At 48.7% G+C, this 15,699-nt stretch overlaps 1 protein-coding gene and 1 pseudogene across 4 annotated transcripts in view; both read right to left on the bottom strand.

The window, feature by feature from the left end:
• PRKAG2 (protein kinase AMP-activated non-catalytic subunit gamma 2) overlaps positions 1-15,699 on the bottom strand; it is a 265,070-nt gene that overhangs the window by 196,082 nt on the left and 53,289 nt on the right. The window lies entirely within an intron of this gene.
• On the bottom strand, positions 7,765-11,899 carry LOC140605367 (transmembrane protein 126A pseudogene; annotated as a pseudogene).

The following is a 15,699-nucleotide window of genomic DNA, read 5'->3' as shown; positions in this document are numbered from 1 at the left end:
CTGGGCCCTGGACAAGGTCGAAGTACGGCGGCCTGGCCCTGCCCCAGCGCTAAGGACGTACCTCTTCCCACTCCCCCCCACCCCCGCAGTGGCTTCCCTAGCTCGACATCAGCAGCACACAGCAAAGCCTTCTCTCACAGCACCCTCACACTGAGGTGGCCAAGAAGCCTCCGCTCGCCCTCAGCTGTCGTGTGCAGAGGATTGTTTTCACCTCCAGGAGCTGTGGGTGTTCAATCTGTAAAGTGAGGCTGGATGGCAGGTACCGTGCAGTGTGGGGTTTGTGAGGGCCATTGGCCAAGGACATATCCGGTTTCAGCAGTCACGACTGGAGGACACGGGACATCACCAGAACACGGTCCCAAGTCCCGGGTCAACTGTCACAACCTGGGAAGCCCAGGTGGTCTGTTATGCCCCACTCAACCTAGGCATGAAATCAATTTGCAAAGGTTCTGTAAAGATACCAGCTGCAGAGATACCGGGGTGGCTCAGCCGCTGAACGTCTGCCTTTGGCTCAGGTCATGATCCCAGGGTCCTGGGATTGAGTCCTGCATCGGGCTCCCTGCAGGGAGCCTTTGTCTCCCTTTGCCTGTGTCTCTGCCTCTCTCTCTGTGTTTCTCATGAATAAATAAATAAAGTCTTAAATTAAAAAAAAATAAGACAAGGTACCAGGGTGGCTCAGTTGGTTAAGCATCTGTTGAGGTTCTGGGATCAAGCCCTGCGTTGGGTTCCCTGCTCAATGGGGAGCCTGCCTCCTCCTCTCTTACTCTTACTCTCTTATTCTTTCAAACAAACAAACAAACAAACAAATAAATAAAATCTTAAAAAAAAAAAGACACTAGCTGCTCCTCCTTATAATTAGAAAGCCACCTTGACCCCATCCTCACGCTGAAAGACAGGGTGATTGATAACTTGTGTGAGCAGTTCTAAGGAGGGATAACCAAGGGCCAGCTGCTCTTGCTCTCTTCTTGTCAAAAGGTAGCTGGCCTCGCCCTGCTTTAAGGTAGGCAGCCTTTGCTTGACTATTATGAAGGTCCCCACGGACTCCTGGCCTTACAGCTGAGGACTCTGAGCAGAGGGGACGGTGGCTCCAATGCAGCCTCCAGGGACCTGTGTTCTGGAAGGCCTGAAGACCCCCAATCTGCATGCCCAGGGCCCCCTCCCCATCCCCTGCTTGCTCAGGTCCCAGAGCAACCCCTTAAAGGTACACACATTGCAGGCCAGGTTGAATCTGGCCTCTGCAAACTTCTGCTGAGGATTAGAAACTAGAATCAACCCTGTTTGCTGTCTTCTCCCAACCCAGGAGGGAGGAGGCAGGCAAGGGCTGGGAAGGACCCAGAGATGGTGAGGGGCAAGGCTCAGGTCTGGGGCAACCACCTCCCCTGGGCTACCAACAGGTGTGACCTGGATAGCAGGTTGCTTCCTCAGTCCAGAACAATCCACATCTCCACAGGTGGTATCTCTGGCCCAAGCCAGGGGATGAGAGGGGGGAGATATCACAGAAAGGGGAGCTGTGGGCTCTGCCAACCAAGTGCCATCACAGAATCCGTGACGGCTTGTCTTACACATCACTTTGGCCAGGCCATAGCTCCAGTGACTCAGCCAAGCACCAATCCAGATGCTGCTGTGAAGGTCCCTGGAGATAAGCATCTATGGTCACTGACTTTACATAAAAGAGATGATTCTCCCTAAAGTGAGTGGGTTTCACCCAATCAAATGAAGGCCTTGGAGGAAAAAGAGGTTTTCAAAAGAAGAAGGGATCCTGCCCCAAGACCTCAGCATCAGGTCCTGCCTACACCTCTACCTGCCAACCTACCCCAGGGATTTAGGGCTTAGCAGCCCCACACACACAGGAGCTAAGTCCTCAAAACAAACCCCTTCATGTGTGGATATATAGAATATTATATATGTTTCTATATTAGTTATGTATTATGTACACTTATTGTATTAATTTGTAATAATCTATATTAAGGATACACAACATAGATACATATATTAAGGACATATAATAAACATATTATTATGAAACATTAGTTAATAACATGTAATGTTAATGTTAATATGTGTATACAGAGGATATGTATTGGACACATCTCTCTCTTCCTTCTTGTTTCCCTGGAGAGTCATTGAGGGGGGGCCAGCCCTGGATAAGGGTCCAGGCAGCAGGGGCAGCTATGGAGAGACTCTTGGCCACCCCCAGGAAGGAAACTGGGGCCCAGGGAGGGGGTCTCTGTACACACAGCTGAGCCTTCACTTTGCCAAGGGATACCAGAAATCCCCAAAGGAAGTCCAGGATCCTGGACGAGAGGATGAAGACAGATAGGAAAGGCTGTCCATCCCAGCAGAGTTGAGTGAAAAACAGGAAGCAACCCCGATAGGCCCATTCTGACTGTCCAGGAAGAACCTGTGCCACACACACGAAGAGCAGCAGATTTAGGAAAGCTCCACAGTCATCCCCTCAGGCATCACCTGTGACATGAACACAGTCACTCTTAGGCCACTGGCCGGCTGAGTGTCATGAAGATGCCCACCAGGCATCTGCTCACGCTGTTATTTTGTCTACAGGCCCCTCTCCCTCAGATACCAGCAGTCGGTTGACAGCGAGGACCTCGTCTGGGTCACTTGAGCGACTCATTCCTCCACAGTGCCAGGCACACAGCAGGACTCAAATGAGAATTTGTCTTTCCCTGAAACAAAACCAATCCTGGCAAAGGTGCTAATACGCTGGCTCGTTTGTACTGAGGTACTGGGGAACTATGACGGCTCAGAGTATGGTCAACACCAAGGTCTTATGATAAGGCAATGACCTCCCAGGGCATATCTTGGATTGCTCGGGCCTCCTAGGGGTGAGTACAGATTGAAACTGTGAGCCATCTGGGAGAGGATGGATAGCCCTTCATTTCTAGGGCTGTTTTCAGCTCTGACATTTTACTCTTTTGCTAAGACAAATCTTGAGATGAGGTTTGAAAAGACCAAATCTGGGTTTCTGAAGAGGGTTTAATTATGCACAAGTAAATGCCACACCGCTGACCAACACTGTGGCATTGAACCCTCTGTGGGTGCCCTGCACTGCCTGGCCAGCTGGGTGACTCTAGTCACAGGGGCGCCCACCCTTTTGTGCTCCCTTCACGAGGAAAAACAACAATGAGGGAAAGTGGAGGTGCTACTGGGTCCCTGTCCCACAGACCCAAAGGGCCCTGTGTCAGACTCGAGACCTACCCCCTCCTGGCCTAGCACCCTGCAGGCAGTGCTGGCCCTACAGGGAAAACCAGATGGTTTGGGTCTGTGCTGGAAGGCAAACTGCAGGAGGGACACCGCAAATTAGAGCCAAACTGGCCACGCAGGGAACATTTTTATAAGGTCACAGCGCTGCGGGCTGGTCCTGAGACACACCCTCCTGTCTACAGGAGGGTCTTGTGCAAGCGTCAGGCTCAGAGACCTCATTTCTGTTCCCAACCACCTCCCCAGCAAGGCTCTGGGGCTTGGCCCAGCGGCTGAGCCGATATCCACAAAGGTTGCCAGCTCAGAAATTCCAGAATATCAAACATCCATATTTATAACACCATGTATCAAAAGCTCCTTCCTACTTTCTGCAGATGCCCAAGGATGCCTCCTCCACGCCTACTGGCTGTGCCACCCACCTGCTCTGGGCCAGCATGGTACAAGGTGTTCAGAGCAAGCAGCAAACACCAAGGACGTAAAAGGAATTCAAAGGCCTCCCTGCACTAAAGCATAATGAAGAAAGGTGCTTTTATTTGTTTATCCCTGGGTAAACTGGCTGCTCCAGAAGCACCTGGCCACAGTTTTCAAACGAAGAGTCCAAACCCACCAGCAGATCATAACATCGACTTAGTGGATTATACACAACCATCAAAATATGAATGAATAAACCTAAACAAAATAAGGATGCCTTGCATTGTTTCATAAAAGTTTTGATCACATAAACGGGCATAGAATAAAATGTGCGTCTTACTGCACCATGGACAAGGGGGCCTGCACAGTTGTGCCCTGGATAATCTTTGAAGCAGTGCAGTTAAATTTCAGAGGGGCTGACCCCCTGTCCCTCCTGATGTCAGGAGAGTGGGGAACGATGAACACCATCTGTTTCCCTCTGTCCTGGCTGGAGCCTTCTGACCTCTTCTAGTATTTTGCGCTCAGATATATGCATGGAGTAAACAGACGGAGAGAGAACCACATATCTTTACTGTCGCGGGAGGTGGGTGATTTCTTCCCTGCTTCCCTTTCCTCCAACCCCACCTGTGTGCCTGCCCTGGCCCTGTGATCGGCAGGCACTGCTGCTCTGACCCAGCATGGGCAGCTCGGCTTCTGGCAACCCCAGCGGTCCTGACCACCAGTGGACCCAGAAGAGCAATTATGCCCTTGGGGTCTCAGTGGGTGGTTACCCCAGGTATCTGTCAGCACCTGTACCTACCTGGCCCAGACCTGCTGCAGAGCCCCTGCTCTACTGACACCTAAACCCAGGGAAATGATGCAGTCATAGCATATTACAGTTGGAAAAGTTCAGAAATCTTCAAGTCGATGGATCCCCTTCTAGCCCAGGTGGGGTGTCCAGAGAGATCTGATGGAGCTGCTCAAAGCCACATGGCACAATCATGAACCACATCCTAGTATTGCGACTTCCAGCCACATTCTCATTCTGTCACACTGCTCTTTTTAGCTGATTTTGACTTTCTAGCTTATGTTTCTATTACATAAGAGGACAGCAAGACCATCTTAGAGTCGCTGTGCAGCATAAGCCCCCAGCGTGGGCCTGTAGTAAATGTCAGTCATCACCAGCCTAGGAGGCCATCCTCCAGGGGAAGTGTGTTGGCATTTTCACATCTTTCTTCCAGCGACCAACCCGCTGGTTCCAAAATGCCCTTCTCTGTCATTCTTGGGCTCTGTGTGAATTTGTTACTTCCTGGAATCCTCCATATCCGTGTCACGGCCATCGGGCTGGGCAGCTGCTCCAAGGACTTACCGGAACCACAGAAACCTCCATGTCCTGCTGATTGAAGGCTGGTGGGTGCTCTGCACAAAGGGGCTCCGGGCGCTGCCCACCTGAGCCTGGCGCAGGGGGTGAGTGGAGCTCGGGGGGCCAGGGGACGGCATCTCAACACTTCCCTCTCCATCCAGGGCAGGGCCTGCCGAGGCCACATCAGGCTCACACCGCGCTGCTCCACACAGGAAAGGACCAGAATTCTCAGGCAGAACGAGATGCAGAGCTCATGACATCAGAGGGTCCCAGGGACCCCATCCTGGGCCCGAGTTGTCCCCAGGGTAATAACACCCAAAATGACCACATGATACCCAAATGACATCCAAATGACCAAATGACACCCAAAATGACCACATGACTAGCTCTTTTTACAATTTACGTTCTGGTCCTGTTTACTTAGTTCCTGTTGTTAAAAAAGCAGCTGAACTGGGTCTATGCCCCCTTCCATGATAGACCTGGGTACAAACTTCTGCCCCGACCCAATGTGTCAATTGGAACCTCACCTCCCGTGTCTCGTCCTCAGTCCCCCATTTGAGATAGAGGGTGTTCAGGCTCAAACCCTAAAGATCCCCTAAGCACCCTCCAAACCCCCCAATTCTGTTCTGGGCCATCCCTATTCCTAGCCCTGTGACAAGAGCACGCCTTTCCACACACCTGGGTTGTATGTCCCCACCTGGCATGGGGTCTGGCCCCAGACACCAGTAAGTCAGAGCCACCATGGGGTGGCGGAAGGGGAAACAGGCATTTTTAGGGCCCGTTGCTCTGACACTATAACAGTATATAGTGGAGTAAACAGACTGTCGTGGGAGGTGGGTCAACTATGTGCTTTGGTTAATGACAATAATAATGTATTAATAAAAGCTCATCAATTGTAACAAACATACCTCATAGTGCAAGCTGTTAATAAGGGATACTGGCGAGGAGAGGAAGGCGGTGTGTGAGAACTCTCTGTACTTTCCATACAATTGTTCTATAAATCTAGAACTGCTCAAAAAAGCTCTACTAATGAAAAAAAAAAAAAAAAAAGCATAGCAACAAGTGGCTAGGGCTGGCTTTAGTACCACAGGCCAACCAATCACCCATCACTCCAGGGTCGGCATCCATCCTCTGTTGTTAGCATCAGGAGACAGAAGGAAGCCTGCGATCTAGCCGAAGGGGCCTGCCCGCAGCTCCTCTGAGAGACCCACACATCACTCCACCTGGGGACAGGAGCTGGAGCGTGCTCACTTCACCCCACATCCACGGCCCTCAGGGCTTCCAGAACTCAGGGGAGCAGGTGCATGCCCAGAGTCGGGGCCCTGAGTGGAGGGGATCTCATCTAAAGCTCCTGGCAGAAAAGATACATGAGGAGATATAGTGACCAGCAGAAAAGATACATGAGGATACAGTGACCAGTGGGGTTAGGGAGCAAGAGCACTAATAAGTTCTGAGAGCCCAGGTCCCCTCTGTCAGGCCAAGCTGGCCAGCATCGGACCCAGTGGTGAGGCTCAGGCCTTCGTGCTCCAGATGGAAACAGGTGCCAGCCGGAGTCACCAGGCAGCCGCACAATGTGTGGAGTGGGTGGACAAATCCCAGCACCAGCCTGGAGACTGAGTGGACACAGAGAAACACATGGCCCCTGGTGAGGGACTCAAAGCCACAAAGCATGGTACTAACGAAGCCAAACGAGGAATTTGCTAAGTTTCTTGTTTGTTTTTTTTTTGCTGCCAACAAACCCATTCCATTCTGGAGGGGCTCATTATATAAGTACAGGAGGGAAGAAAAATGCTGGACAGGAGGCCAAAGTCACCAGAGCACAGAAACTTCTAGATCAGCTGCTACCACCACAGGGAGTCAGGTACAAAACACAGGGGTTGTTTGAGGCTCTGCATTTTCAAGGAAGGAAAAAAGCCTGCTTCTCACATCCTAAGAACTAGGTTAAAAGTCATCATATCCTACCTAGGAGGACCCGGTCACTGACATGTCCCCGTGCGTAGCACGTGTCCCCAGACCACCCTGTCTCCCCGTGCCCAGGATGGGGCTAGGAAGAAACATGTTCCTGAGCATGTCCTCCGCCTTTCTCATCCACTCCCTGCTGGAGTGCTTTGGGACCTTTATCTCTTGCTGAAAAAGCACAGAGGATGCTAGACTGGGTCCTGTGGGGATATTCCTAAAGCCAGAGAATCCCTTGGGATTGTTTGTCCCTTAGCAAGGCCAGCCCCTTGTTTTCACTTGTGGTCACCACCAGTGTGTCTGGGCAGCGTCTGGACCACATATTCTCTGCCCTTTACATATATGAGGCCCCGGGGGACACCTCCCTCTGTGTGCAAAGCACTGAGCTTCCCACTCCGGATCTTCGCACCCAGAACCAAGTGGACTCTGACCTTCCAGGACCACTGTGGGGATGATCTGCAGGAGCAGCACATCCTTGGGGAGGTCCACAGAGAAGAAGGGGAAATCCCATAGGCAGAGAGGGAAACCAGAGCTTCCAGGGACGTTCCCTGCTGCCCTTCCTCCTGCGCACACGGCCCCACTTTTGTGGTTTCATGGACAGAACTGAAGAGCACACAGGCCAGCTTTCCCTGGCCTAGAGAATGAAATCACACCAAAGAGGAGCCTTCCTGGCTGAAACCTTTAGGGTCGCCACATCCCTAGCCTGGTGCACTGAGTACACCCAGGACATGTGCAACCGGCCTACACACTGTCGCCAGAACTTTGAATGTTATTGCATGCAAAGGATTTTTTTTATGCATTACCATTTTATTTTTGGCTCTACATTTGTTCAACAGTCACGGAATTTCTAGGCCAGGTTCAGGTAACAGAAGAGCCTTTATAATTAGTTTATATTGTCTAGATCCGAGCAAAATGGGAAACAACATCTTTCAGAAGACAGGCTTAGAAATGCTAATCTAGTCAGTTGTTTCCGTTCTTTGGTTAGCAGGCCTGACTCATACCTGGCTGCTAGGCCACCGTGCCCAGCAACAGCCAGGAAGACAGGGCATAGCCCACCGAAAACAAGACCAACCAACCGACCCTGTGTTACGGTACAGATTTCACAACTCAAATCGCCTAGACTCAAAGGTAAACCTACAAAAATTCTGTAAGATGTGTGTGCAGTCAAAACTGGGATCATTATAAGACCGCACCTATAAGAGCCTGTGTCACACTGAAGATGGGTTGAAAAAGACTATTTGCCATTAGGCCACAGAGGGAAGAGTTAATTCCATAGATACAGATCCATGTTCAAGTAGATTCCTTTCTGCTTCTGGGACTTGGTTAATTTTTCCTGGTGATGACACTGAAAATTAAGTTTCCCTCAACAGTATCATCTGGTTCGTGATTTTCCACCTGGAGCTTTATGCTCTTGTCACAACACTTGTGCCTCCACCAGTCTCCTCCAGCCACTCTGGGGCTCACGCCAACTTTTGCTCAACTAACTAGAGCACAGCCATCTTTGGCGGACATGTGGCTCAGGTCCCACACACAAATGATTTTAAAGGTAGCTTTTAAGAAGCAAGAATTCCTTGAGAGTGACAGTCTATAATTCAGCATACTTTGATTGAATACAATTTTTTTTCAAGGTTGTTGTTTCATTTTAAAAAGATGAGTCCTTGGAGCTATCATCATCACACATCATACAGATAACCAGCTTACCCCCACCCCCACCCCCACACCCGGAGTTGTAAAATCGCTTGATTTTCTCTTTCCTTTCCTTTTCTTTCTTTTTTTCTTTGCATATTTTTTTTTTTTTGGAGTTCGATTTGCCAACATATAGTATAACACCCAGTCCTCATCCCATCAAGTGCCCCCCTCAGTGCCCATCACCCAGTCACCCCATCCCCCTGCCCACCTCCCCTTCCACCACCCCTTGTTCATTTCCCACAGTCAGGAGTCTCTCATGTTCTGTCTTCCTTTCTGATATTTCCTATTCATTTTCTCTCCTTTCCCCTTTAATCCCTTTCACTATTTTTTATATTCCCCGTATGAATGAAACCATATAATGTTTGTCCTTCTCTGATTGACTTACTTCACTCAGCATAATAATCTCCAGTTCCATCCACATTGAAGCAAATGGTGGGTATTTGTCATTTCTAATGGCTGAGTAATATTCCATTGTATACATAGACCACATCTTCTTTATCCATCATCTTTTGATGGACACCAAGGCTCCTTCCACATTTTGGCTATTGTGGACATTACTGCTATAAATATTGGAGTGCAGGGGTCTCAACTTTTCACTGCATCTGTATCTTTAGGGTAAATCTCCAGCAATGCAATTGCTGGGTTGTAGGGTAGCTCTATTTTTAACTCCTTGAGGAACCTTTACACATTCAATATAATCCCTATCAAAATACCATGGACTTTCTTCAGAGAGTTGGAACAAATAGTCTTAAGATTTGTGTGGAATCAAAAAATAAAAATAAAAAAATAAAAAAAAGATTTGTGTGGAATCAGAAAAGACCCGAATAGCCAGGGGAATATTGAAAAAGAAAACCAGAGCTGGGGGTATCACAATGCCGGATTTCAAGTTGTGCTACAAAGCTGTGATCATCAAGACAGTGTGGTACTGGCACAAAAACCGACATATAGATCAGTGGAACAGAATAGAGAGCCCAGAAATGCGCCCTCAACCGTATGGTCAACTAATATTCGACAAAGCAGGAAAGACTATCCACTGGAAAAAGGACAGTCTCTTCAATAAATGATGCTGGGAAAATTGGACATCCACATGCAGAAGAATGAAACCAGGCCATTCTCTTGCACCATACACAAAGATAAACTCAAAATGGATGAAAGATCTAAATGTGAGACAAGAATCCATCAAAATCCTAGAGGAGAACACAGGCAACAGCCTTTTTGAACTTGGCCACAGCAACTTCTTACAAGATACATCTATGAAGGCAAGGGAAACAAAAGCAAAAATAAATTATTGGGACTTAATCAAGATATAAAGCTTCTGTACAGCAAAAGAAGCAGTCAACAAAACTAAAAGACAGCCTAGGGAATGGGAAAAGATATTTGCAAATGACCTATCAGATAAAGGGCTAGGATCCAAGATCTATAAAGAACTTCTTAAACTCAACAGCAAAGAAACAAACAATCCAGTCATGAAATGGGCAAAAGACATGAACAGAAATCTCACAGAGGAAGACATAGACATGGCCAACAAGCACATGAGAAAATGCTCCGCATCACTTGCCATCAGGGAAACACAAATCAAAACCACAAGATACCACCTCACACCAATGAGAATGGTGAAAATTAACAAGACAGGAAACAAATGTTGGCAAGGATGTAGAGAAAGGGGAACCCTCTTGCACTGTTGGTTGGCGTGAACTGGTACAGCCACTGTGGAAAACTGTGTAGAGATTCAATACAATTTTAAGTCAGCAGTTCCCACAGTGGAGCTCGAAGACCCCTTGTCAGGGCCAGCAAGCGTCCTCCCCTCCCGCGCAACGGTCTAAGGCCTGCGAGCTGACAGGACACCCCCGTTTGGACTGACCTCCCTCTTTCTCTTACCCACTGCTAAGAGGACCTACTCATCCAAGAACTGGCTCAAACCCCACAGATTGTGATGCCCTTCCTAATGAGCCCAGTTGGACACCATCTCAAACACCACACATTTCAAGAGTTTCAGCTATCCCTTAAGAATTTTAAGAGTTTTGAGTAAAAGAATTTAAAATACTCAAGCGTTGTCCATGATTTATTTGTAAATGCTATCTCTATAGAGATTGTGAGTACTCTGAGGGCAATGGCTCTGCTCTCCAGCTAATTTTTGCATGCGGGCGGATAAGAGCTAAATTCATGGGATTTGCAAGTGAAAACAAAACGATGCATAATAGGAAAGTTGGGGGCAGACCAGGTGGCTCAGTGGTTTAGTGCTGCCTTCAGCCCAGGGTGTGAAACTGGAGACCCAGGATGGAGTCCCACATCAGGCTCCCTGATGGAGCCTGCTTTTCCCTCTGCCTGTGTCTGTTTCTGTGTGTGTGTGTGTGTGTGTGTGTGTGTGTCTTTCATGAATAAATAAAATCTTTTAAACATTTTTGAAAAAAAAAGAAAGGAAAGTTGGGGTCCCACCCTGGGCCCCATCCATGTTGTGCCCCCAAAGAAACCACTATTAGTTGCACATCCTACTAGGGCTTCCTTATGCGCTTGCACACTCCAAGCCCCTTCCGTCTCTCTCATACTTAGGTATCCCTGCTATGCACATACTCTGTCCCACAGCTTGCTTACCCAGGACATCACTCACTATCAGCAGAGATATTTCTGGTATCTGGGGCATGCTTCTTTGGATGGAATGTTCTAGCTGCACCAGCCCCTGTGGCAGTCCGAGTCTCCAATCTTTGGCCATTAGGACAAGGCTGTCACGAGAACGTTGTGCGTTCTTCCTACTTCTAGGATGTGTTATCCCCAGAAGTCTGACAGCTGCTCAAAAGGCCACGGATTGGTGATTTCTGGACAATACTGCCACATGTTCCTCTTAGTACAGGGCCATTCTGCCCTCGCTATGGCAAAGGAGAGGGTCTGTCTCCCTCAGAGCTTCACCAACAGATTATGCTGCTAAACTTCAGATTTTTGTCAGATGGGTGAGAAATGGCCTCTGTGTCACCTACCTTTCACTTGCTTAATTGTATCTTTGCTGTGCCATCAAGCACAGAGGAAGCACCTGAGCTGCTAAGATGTGGGACAGTCTCTATCCAGCTGCAGGTAGGACACGCAGGTCCTGACATCAATGCAGTCCAAACGGGCTCTATTGTTGTTATTAACAAAAACAGAATACAATCCACCCATGTGCCCCAGGAAACGTGTTTCATGGTGTGTATACCCAACCAGCCACAGCTCATGGTCAAAGTTAGCAGACTGCTGGGGGCAGGGTGGGGGGATGCTGCAGGCAGAGTCAGTGTGTTCTGCACGGTAGTCCATCCTTCCCTCCCTTGGGTTTGGGCTGCCGTGATCGACAGAAAAGCAGCAGAAGGGTCACATGATTGGAGGCCTTGTGGCTTCCCCCTGGATCTCCTGGGGGGAAACCAGCTGTTAAAAATCCAACTACCCAGAGACCACCCTGCCACGGGGCAGCTCAAGCTAGCTGCCGACCAGCCCAGGCACCTGTCACAGGGCGAACAAACATGGAGAGCGCTCCGGCCTCAGCCTCCATCTGGCCTAGAATGTAAGCACAACGCCAGGCGGGCCCTGCTGGGCTAAGCCAGGCAACCCCTGGACCTGTGACGATCCGCAACCATATTTCCAAGTTTTGAGTGGCTTGGGATACAGCAACAGATGACCAGAAAACTATGCAATCCTGTGAAAGTTAACTTCCCAGTGCCTCAGTTTTGCTCATTCATAAAATGGGAATCATGGGAGTTCCTATCAAATGATGAGCTGGCATATATAAATATGCACACACATAACACTTATGAGTTAACATAGAGATTATAGGAAAATGCTACCTATTACCTTAAGATACTTTCCTGGTTTTACAGGCAAGTAAAACCATTATTAGGGACAGGATACTATTATTACTGAGAAAGGTAAGGGGTCGGGGGTGATGTGGGTTGGGGGCCTCTGGTCTAGGGTGGGATGCTCCTGCCATGTTTTCAGTCTTTCAAGGGGTGGAAAAGAAACGCACACACTCTGGTGGCCATGCAGCAATGAGGATGGCTAGGCCCTCCTTCCACCTGCTTTCATTTCATTGGCTCTGTAATACTGATGGTCTATGGCCGATCAGGGAGCTGGACTCTGACTGAACACAGAAACTACGTGTTAGCAAGTGCTTATTAGACAGTCTTGCAAGACATGGGATGAATGGGAGAAACCACAGGAGCCTTGGAAGGATTTTTGAAATACATTGGAGCCACTATGTATTTATTCATTTAAACATGTGCCAGGTTGCCTGTGTGTCTGGAACCATGTGGAATGCAGGGCATTCAGAGAGAAGACCCACGCCCCTCCTCAGTCTCAGGATAGGGCTTGGGGGAGAAGACGGACTGCAGAGGAGTCCCATGGGACCTATAGGGAGATAGAAATAACCCCTGTCCTGAGTGAAATGGTGGTCGCATGACTGTACACATTTAGCCCAATCTGTCTAGCTGCACACTTAAAATTGGTGAATTTTATTGTATGTAAACCATAGGTCAATAAACCCCACCACGAAGTGACCCACCAGCCACCACCCATCCCCATACTGTAGGAGAAAAAAAAAGAAAAATGCACCATCTACAGAACACAGGGAAGGTGTCTACATTATTAATCCTGGAATACTGAATGTGCGTTTTCATGCAATGTGAGTAGACTTTTCAGGAAGCAGCTGTGCAGTGTGGGTGATGGTTATACTTTATTCTCAGCAAAATTCTCTGGTTTCAATTGCCCTCCTGGTGACAAAGCACCTTGTTACATTTATCAGATAGGGAACAGTTGTCCTTTCTTCCCCTTCCTGGGATCTGAAAGTCTGACATTTCACCTCCCAAAACCCAGTCCAGACACACAGGTGCTACAGATATAGGAGGAGAGATGTGTCAGATGCCAAAAACCCAATTTCTCCCAAGGGTAAAAACCCCAGTAGTGTGAGGTGTCACAATCCTACATGTGTGCTTAAATTTCCTATCCTGTGGTACGACTAGGTGGCTCAGCAATTGAGCCTCTGCCTTCGGCTCAGGGCATGATTCTGGAATCCAGGATCGAGTCCCCCATGAGGCTCCCTAAGGGGAGCCTGCTTCTCCCCCTGCCTGTGTCTCTGCATCTCCCTCTGCCTGTGTCTCTGCCTCTCTCTCTCTCTCTCTTTCTGTCTCTCGTGAATAAATCTTAAAAAAAAAATTTCCTATCCTGAGGCCTTTATCTGGATCAAGGCAATATTTAAATGATAACCATGAGAGACAACCCACAAAATGAACCCCTTCTCTGAACTGGTAGATTCCTGGATTAGCTAGTCTCAGAAAAAAAGCCCTGATGGCCTAGGAAAAAAAAGAAATTTTGGTTGAGTAGAGATGGTCAGACAGAAAAAGTGCTTGGATAAGGCCAATTTGGGGAGCACTGGGGTGAGGACCCTAGATATAAAGGAAGGCCCCAGAGGTGGGGAAGGGGATGCCCAGAGGCCCTCATGGGCTGAGGCCACAATTCCCCACCACCCCTGTATTAACTCCAGCCAAGTAGGAAGTGCAAGAACATGGTGAATATTTAAACGTGATGAAGAAGGTTGATTACAGCTAGCTTATCGCAACCGGACGTCCTTACTCACTGGCATCAAGATTTTGTTAGAGTGGCATTACTGGGGCCTTAAATGTACTAGAGACTGAGTGATGGGTCTTGTTTCATTGTTAAGTGCATTTTATAGTACTCTAATTTTTTTTTTTTTTTTACAGTTAGCATTCTAAATAAGATTTAGCTGGTAGCTCTCAGAACTCTGGGTTAACCAGAGTCCCCAGGCATTTGGGATTATTGAATAATATTCTTTGGATTTTTTTTTTCAATTGCACAATGATCTCCTTCTCTATCTCCATGAATGAAATTAGAGAAAGCTGATTTGGGGGGAAATTGTTATTCTCAGTGTTCAGTTGGACCCTAGGCAGAATTTTCTTTTTTAAAAAAGATTTTATTTATTTGAGAGAGAGAGAGCATGAGCAGGGAGGGGGCAGAGGGACAAGCAGACTTCCTGCTGAGCGCAAAGCCCGATGTGGGACTCAATCCCAGGCCTGGAGATCATGACCTGAGCTGAAATCGAGTCAGATGCTTAACCAACTGAGCCACCCAGGTGCCCCTAGAATATTCTTTTTACATAAAGGAGCAGGACAGGAAATGCTGACTCCAATTCAATCCATTCTAAGTACAAAGCCAGTCCTCAGAGCATGGAAGATGCTGCTGAGGAGCCCATTCAGTACACTGGGGTGGAATCCCAGAATGCACACACACTTTAAGAAGCCCCCAGGGCCACTTGGGGCTCCCATCCACCAGCAGAAATCTTTTCTCCCCACTTAGGAGACAGCAGGGGCGAGTATGTGTGTATATGTGTGTGGTGGGGTTGAGGGGGGCGGAGATGGTTCTCATCTACCAGGTAGAGATCTGAGAATGAAGAGAAGTGAAAAAGGAAAAACAAATTTTTATGTGCCGGCATGGCCCAGTGCCCTTTCTCTATGCAGTCAGGAGAAGGAGCAAGTCCTTCTGGGGAGAGCTGCCAGGTGGCTGCTAACCAAGGCCCGGAGGGACATCCTGACACTTCCAAGGGCAGAAGAGAGGTGTCCCCAGGTCCTGACTGGGGCACTCAGAGCCCCTTACCCACACCCCAGGCCAAATGGAGCACATCCCTCCTCTCCTCCTCCAAGACCTGCCCTTCTTTCCAAGTGTCCCCCGGGGTTTGTGTTGGAAGACCAACTGGTGAGTGCATTTCAAGGCTCTGTGATGTGAGCAGATAAGTGTGGGGTGACTCAGAGTGAGTGGGTGGTGACAGATGCTGGCAATGCCTGCAGTGAGCTCTGAGCCAGGCCCGGCCCGTTCTGGGTCAGTGCCTGGCTTGGGTCTGGGCCTAACATGAAGGGCGAATCCCACCAGGGGACAGAGGGCTCTGGGAGACTGAGTGGAAAATCTGTTCAAAAGGATGAATCTCTACCCAGTCCAGCCCCCCAACCCAGCCCCAACTCCCCAACTTGGTACAGCACCAGCAGCGGTGTCATCAAAAAGCCCTCAGCACTCATGTCAGAAGCCAGAAGCCATGTGTTTGAGGGGCCCGTGTGGGT

The sequence above is a fragment of the Canis lupus genome, chromosome 15 (genome assembly GCF_048164855.1).
Source record: "Canis lupus baileyi chromosome 15, mCanLup2.hap1, whole genome shotgun sequence".
Taxonomy (NCBI): Eukaryota; Metazoa; Chordata; class Mammalia; order Carnivora; family Canidae; genus Canis; species Canis lupus.
This window is presented reverse-complemented; position numbering and strand designations above follow the sequence as displayed.